Source organism: Ambystoma mexicanum, chromosome 8 (genome assembly GCF_040938575.1).
Source record: "Ambystoma mexicanum isolate Mex_15411 chromosome 8, UKY_AmexF1_1, whole genome shotgun sequence".
NCBI classification, from domain to species: domain Eukaryota; kingdom Metazoa; phylum Chordata; class Amphibia; order Caudata; family Ambystomatidae; genus Ambystoma; species Ambystoma mexicanum.
In genome coordinates, this window is record NC_090929.1 from 28,001,611 (window position 1) to 28,008,729 (window position 7,119).

Consider the following 7,119-nt stretch of genomic DNA (forward strand, 5'->3'; position numbering starts at 1 on the left):
TCATCACCGTCATACCCAAACCAGGCAAGGACCAGACAGACTGTGGGTCTTACAGACCCATCTCACTTCTTAATTTGGACGCCAAGATTTTCGCTAGGATCTTGGCTTCCAGACTGGAAAACTCCCTCCCACGCCTGATACACCCAGACCAGGCGGGATTCGTCCTTAACAGACAGGGCTCCGATAATTTAAGGAAAACGCTCCACATACTTGCCACAACTGAGGCCAGAAACGAGGGCACACTCTTACTGGCTCTCGACGCGGAGAAGGCTTTTGACAGGGTCAGTTGGGCCTTCATGAGGGAGGTCCTCACATCTATGGGGATGGGCCCAAGGTGGTTGGGATGGATATATGCGCTTTACTCCTCCCCCTCGGCCAGAGTGGTGGCAAACGGAATGGAATCAAGAGAATTCCCCCTTGAACGTGGTACGAGGCAGGGATGCCCCCTATCCCCGTTAATCTATGCATTGGTAATGGAACCGTGGGCAATCTCGGTCCGCAACGATATAGCCATCAGGGGAATACAGATGGGGGACATGCACTGCAAAATTTGCCTCTTCGCAGATGACGCCCTGCTCTATGTCACCAGACCGTCCCAAGCAATCCCCCGGTTGCTACAGGGCCTCACGCGATATGGGGAGTTATCGGGGTATAAAGTCAACCTGGACAAATCGGTAGCATTTATTGGTGGGAATCTATCGGACCCGGAGATGGCCTTTGTGGAGGGACTCCCCTTCAAACGGAGTGAGGAGGGGTTCCGGTATCTGGGAGTCCAGATCACGCGCGACCTTGAAGACCTGTATACGGCCAACTTCCCCCCCCCCCTCTGGTCAGCAATCAGGAGAGACATAGAAAGGTGGGCGGGAGCGGGTCTCTCGTGGATGGCACGCCTCAATCTCATAAAAATGGTGATTCTCCCAAAATTCCTGTTTCTCTTCCAGATGCTCCCGGTGCAGGTCCCTAGGGCCTTCTTTGAAGAAACAAAACGTGTCCTCCTTAATTTCCTCTGGCAGGGTAAAAAACACAGAATTTCATACGAGGTACTGACCAGGGCCAAGGAGGACGGGGGGGTGGGTTACCCTGACCTGGAGACATATTACAGGGCATCCCAGTTGAGGATACTGGTTGATCACTTCTCACCGGGAACGAAAAAACAGTGGGTAGCCATGGATAATAGGCCCCTTGCACCTGTCACAATAGAGGAATGGCTCTGGGTCCCAAGGAATAAGATCCCCAGAACCGTCCTGAACCATCCGATTCTGAAAGTACTGTGGTCCTTATGGAGAGAGGGAGGCTACTACAGATGGCTCACAACATGGCCCTCCCCCTTAAGCTGCATTTGGGCCCCTCCTTTCCTGGCCAAAATAGCAGAACCAGCAGCATACCAGACATGGTTCGAGGCAGGCCTTAGCAGGACTGGTCATATGTGGGTGGGGGGCTCTTTCTTACCCCTGAGTGACCTTGAGGAGGCCCTGGGAATAGGCACGCTCTCCCCTTTCCGTTATCTTCAGCTCAAAGGTGTCCTCACTGAGCCATCCTGGGGCGATACCCTCAGGAGGGATCTTACAGACTTTGAAAAGCTCCTCCTGACCGCGAGGGGCTCCAAGGGGATAATATCCCGCCTCTATAAGCTCTTTCTGTTCTCTGTCCCTAGAGACCCACCGCCAGCACGCACACAATGGCGTAGGGACCTAGGCGAGGAGATCGATGACGAAAGATGGACGGAGATGTGTAGACGGGCTAATCGATCCACGGCCTCCCTTCAGTATCGCCATCAGGCCCTCAAGATACTACACCGATGGCACTACCCCCCGCAGAGGATAGCTAGGATGAGGCCAGGATATGACCCCCACTGCTGGAAATGCAGGACAGAAAGAGGAGACTACCTTCACATGTGGTGGGGATGCCCAGTGGTCCAAAACTATTGGGACAAGGTACGGGCCTGGATCAAAGGGGTGGATGGGGTTGAGCGACCTTCCTGCCCTTGGCTCCTCCTCCTCGGAGTTGACATTGGGGAAGGCCAAGAGGGCACTCAAGACCATATGCTTCAGGTTATGCTGGTAGCAGCCAGGTGTTGCCTGGCACAGAAATGGAAACATCCGGGAATGCCAGGGGAAAAAACATGGGTAACCAAGGTACGGGCCATCTACGACATGGAGTTCCTCACACACCTGCTTGATGAGTCCAAATCCAGCATCGAGGAAATCTGGCTCCCCTTTTTTGACAGATACGGTCGAGCGGTCTAGTGCCTAATGGTGACGCCGGGGGACCCCCCCCCCCAAGGACACGGTGCCATGACCCGCAGACCCGTTAGTGAACTTTACCCATTTGGTCCACACGACTTCGACGTGCCAAACGCACAGTGCACTGACACTTTTGTTTTCTAAGGAACCCGTCAAGCAAGCAATTAACCAACCTATGAACATTTGAACTGAAGGGGGGTGGAGGGAGGGAAAGGGAGGGAGGGAGAAGGGGTGTGTTGCGTTTGGTTTTTTCCTGTTAACTCATATCTGCAAATGTAATGTAATTTCGTAATGCACAAATGAAACTTAATAAAATCGATTTTCAAAAAACAAAAACAAACGTGACTGCAAAGAAACAGCAATTTGAAGACCCACGTACATGGTTGACTAGTCCAATGCAACCTGGAAAACAATCTACCTCACCCAGATACAGGTTAGTCACTCCCATGCCCAGGTGATGCTACAAAATGGACAAAACCTTGTTAAAACTTCACCTCCAAATTGCTCTATACCTCCACTCTTCCTGCACAACTGTGCAACAATTCCTACTCAAGAAATCAACCACAACTATGCTTCCTGCACAACAGTGCAACAATGTCAACAGCTACTACTACACCACTTTCTGCACGACAATGCTGTAGTGCCCACAACCTGGCATTGGCTACTGAAACGTCATGCACAACGGTGCACCAATACCTACTCCTAGACATTAACCAGAAAACCACACTAGTGTCAACATACATTTCCAAAAACGTCTACAACTAAACCTGGTGTGGCTAACCCCCACAACAACAACCAACTTGTAACCAGTGAATAAACTCCTAAGATACGCCCCGGGTACGCCTCAACCCTAACCAGTGCTTTGCTAGGCCACTAGCCAGGTGAAAGATTCTTAACTCCTACTCTTGCCTGGTACCAGAGCTACACCCCTGGATCTCCTCACTCTAACCAGTGGTTCGCTAAGCCACCGGCTTGACAAGAAACGTACAACACCTACTCTGGCTATACTCAAAACACTTACTCATAACTAGTGTAACTACACCCTCCAAGAACTACTACCGTGCACCTACAAATCACAGATGCACAATGTCCTCCTCTACAACAAGTGCTACACAACTGCAAAAATACGACAAGATTACCATTGGTGCTACACAACTGCACCCAACCGCAACACTCCTGAACAACTACACCAAGGAGCATCGGCTCTCTACGAGCTGTGACCACAACTTACATTCATATAAACATCCACAGCATACAACCTACACCAAACGATACTCCACTCCGCCAAATACATCATGCTCGCAACACTACCGTACAATTAATGAGAACACGCCTGCGTCATGCAAAAATAGTGGTGATCAGGCACTACATTACATATGACCCAGCAACCTTTGAAAAGTGCTCACAAAATGTTAAAACTTTTCATCTACATGGCATACAATATAAACCCCAAACCCATCTAGTACATGTAAATGGCATAACATATTTCGACTACACGGTGCACAAAACACAGCTTTAAATATGAACTTAAATATAAAAATGTCACATGAAAATCAATATGCAAAACATTTCATTTTCTACCATCTGTACATGTAACATGTAATCTTCCAACATCATGATAAAAATATCATAATTGCATAAAAGCTTCAATATTCACTGATACTGCTCAGCACTAAATATATTATCATTTCTCCTTAGCGCACACAGCATTTCACAAAATATTAAAGCACTACTTGGAATCTCCCATTGCCCATGTATCACCATTCACGTTAAAATGCACCACAATTCTTCAGAGCACGATGTCTTCTCTAGATCGCTTGCTAAAACTACAGCACTACTAACTTTTAACCTTCACACCGAGGCATTGATAAACCTCAGCTCCCTTCATGAGGACATCTGATGCCGTGCAGAAGTAACTCCACGAACCGCAAAAGAGTTCACAGGAGGCAGCAACTCGATGCAATGTAACTGAACTCGTTTCCGTGTACCGCAGCGCCCAACTGGCAGCTCCAATCTCCATCTAAAAGGCTGCCTGCCACCCCATATGTGAGAAATCCACGGACACTTGACCACGTAGTGTAACCGAACATTTCTTCCCAACAATGCTACTGACTGGCCGCCTAATAACAGACAGTCTATAGCATTCCTTGAAAGATGGAAACCCACGAACAACCATGAGGATCCCAGAAGGCACCAGAAGGATCGGCCACAAGGTGAAGTCAGCGACTCCAGGGACCTAGAGAAAAAACCCGGGTTAAGTAATAGCACAATGCAAATATTCCGTAGACTCTATAAGCAACAGAACCCATCTCTAATGGTATGATGAAGACAGACGATAGTGGAGGTACAGAATGTCTATTCTCCTTATTCTATGGCAATGTAAACAGAAACAGGAATGTAAGTAATGGAAGTACTGAACTGCTGAAAACTATGTGCAATGTGGATCTGTGTCTTACCGTGAGTCCAATGATGACCGGCATGGAAAACAGAAGATAATGCCCTGGCTCAAGTAGCAAAACAGCCCAACTGTGCCCGACGAAACGAGGACGCCTTCGTAGAGTCACTAGTTCCAATGGTTGAACCCGACGAAACGAGGACGAGCAGAGGCACACCAAGAAGGCAGTCACTAGTCCAAGGTGCGCGACTGAGGGGAACGGAAAGGGCTGTTGCTACTCCGAGACACGAGGCATTTGCCCTGAATGAACGATGTGGTTGACAACACCAAACAGATCCAGGTGGCAGATTCCGAAGGGAAACACCAGAGAAACTGAAGAGCAAGGCCAGGTCGTGGAGCAGTCAAGGATGCAGCAGGGAAATCCAAAAGTACGGCCCGAGGTCAGTAATTCCAAAGTTCACAATCCAGGCAAACAATAGCAGACAAGGAGCGGGCAAATACAAATCCACAAAAACGAAGTCTGAGGTCAATGACGCAAAAAACAGGCAGAGTTCGAAACGTCGATACAGGAAACAAGGCACACTTCCGCGTAATCAGAAACACGGAAACCAAGGAAACCGGACACTAAATAGTACAAAAATATCACATGACATGACCGGCGTCCAAACGTAATGACTTAGACAATCACGGACGCCACAGTTTCCAAGACAACCGCCAGGAACGGCCATAACGTCCAACACGCCAAGACCTCTGGGAAATGTAGTGCAGATCATGTCTTGGTGTAAACCGGCGAAGGTTCTCATGCAGAACGAGACGCCTTGCAGCCAGTTGAGGTCTGTGTGAGATGGGCGTGTGTTTGCTTAGTGGTTGTGAGCTAACAGGTAAACTAGAGGAGACTGGGAAACCTTGTGTGTGTGATTGGAGCCTTGTGGTAGATGGACTCCTAACACCATACATTGCAAGACTCCATTTAGAGTGTTATCCATGAAAGCACCTTCACGCTGAAGTTCTCCACTTCGGTGCAACCGCGCAAATAAATTAAAGCAGCTCTTACTCCGACACTGCCGCAGTGGTCGAAGTGTACGAAAAGAAGTAGTGTAACTATGTTCCCTGCTGTCCTACCCCAGCTCTCCACAAACGCCATCACTGCGCTCCCTCCCACACACAATCCAAACCCAAAAACACACACCTGCTATTTAAGGGAATGTTCAGTGCAGTGCACTGAAGTTCAAGCCTAAACTACACTTTTATTTTAAAACTAAACCATTCCAGAACTGGTTCTTTTTAAAAATAAAATTATAGGAACAGTGAAACTTAAAAATGAAAAGTATAAGAGCACCGCTCCCGATTGCTCCCGCCCACTTTGACCTCTGCACTTCCGAACGTTTCCGAAATCTGCTGCACGTTGAAACTGTCTTGCTTAGAATTATGGGCCACGGCTGTAAAGAACTCATGGTGGCAACAGTAGACAGACACAAGTGATCACAGTTCAAGGGTACTTAGTAAACTGTATAGTTATGTGAAAAAAGAGGAAGGCGAGGAACGCACTCCAGTTGCCAGTCAAATATATCAAATGCAAGTAGTAACTGGGTTAAATCCCAAAATTCAACAAGCATTAACAGGGTTGAATCCCTTCTGCTGTTTACCTACCTCCATCGAGTTCACTACGGCTTTTCCCAAAACAACTTCACCTATGGCATTCATAAGTCTTAATTCACGTGCCATTGGGTGATGGCTTTTCACACTTGGATCCCTCTCTTCTGGGCTCAGACCCTCCTCGAATGCGTGCCTCTCGCTGTCGGATTCACTATGGCTTGGTGTCCAAAACAATTCCATCTTTTGCATTCACAAGTCTTAATGTCTTTTTCAACAACCCACTGTGGACATCCCTCTGGCGGGTTCACTCTTGTCATCACAATATTCTTTGGGGTATCATGCCTCACCCCATTCTGCAAATACTGGCCTATTGTTAGACTAAATCTTCCAGACCTCCCTATGCCACGGTTTGCTTTTAAAAGGGCTAAAAACATATGTGATTCCCTGTTGCACTCGAAATTAAAAATACCAGCACCCAGAACAGGACTCTGGGATCTCAGAACGACCACTGGACATTTTCCGTGTGGCTCCTGCTCAGTGTGCCAATTCACCTCTAAAATCAAAAACTTCAACATTGGAACTAAGACCTGGCATCTTAATTTTATGACAAACTGCAAGACAAAACAAGTTGTCTATTGCATCGAATGCCCTTGCGGCCTAAGGTATGTAGGCCAGACAAGCAGATCAGTGAACACCAGAATCTCCGAGCACCGTTCACGCATCAGATGCAAAAACACATCTGCTCCCCTGGTGAACCACTTTCTAGAAAAACACCATACCCCGAATGACATCAAGTGGTGGATCTTGGATGTAGTCAAGGGCTCTGCCAATATATCACATAGTCTGCAGCAAAAAGAAGCAAGGTGGATCCACAGACTCTCTAGC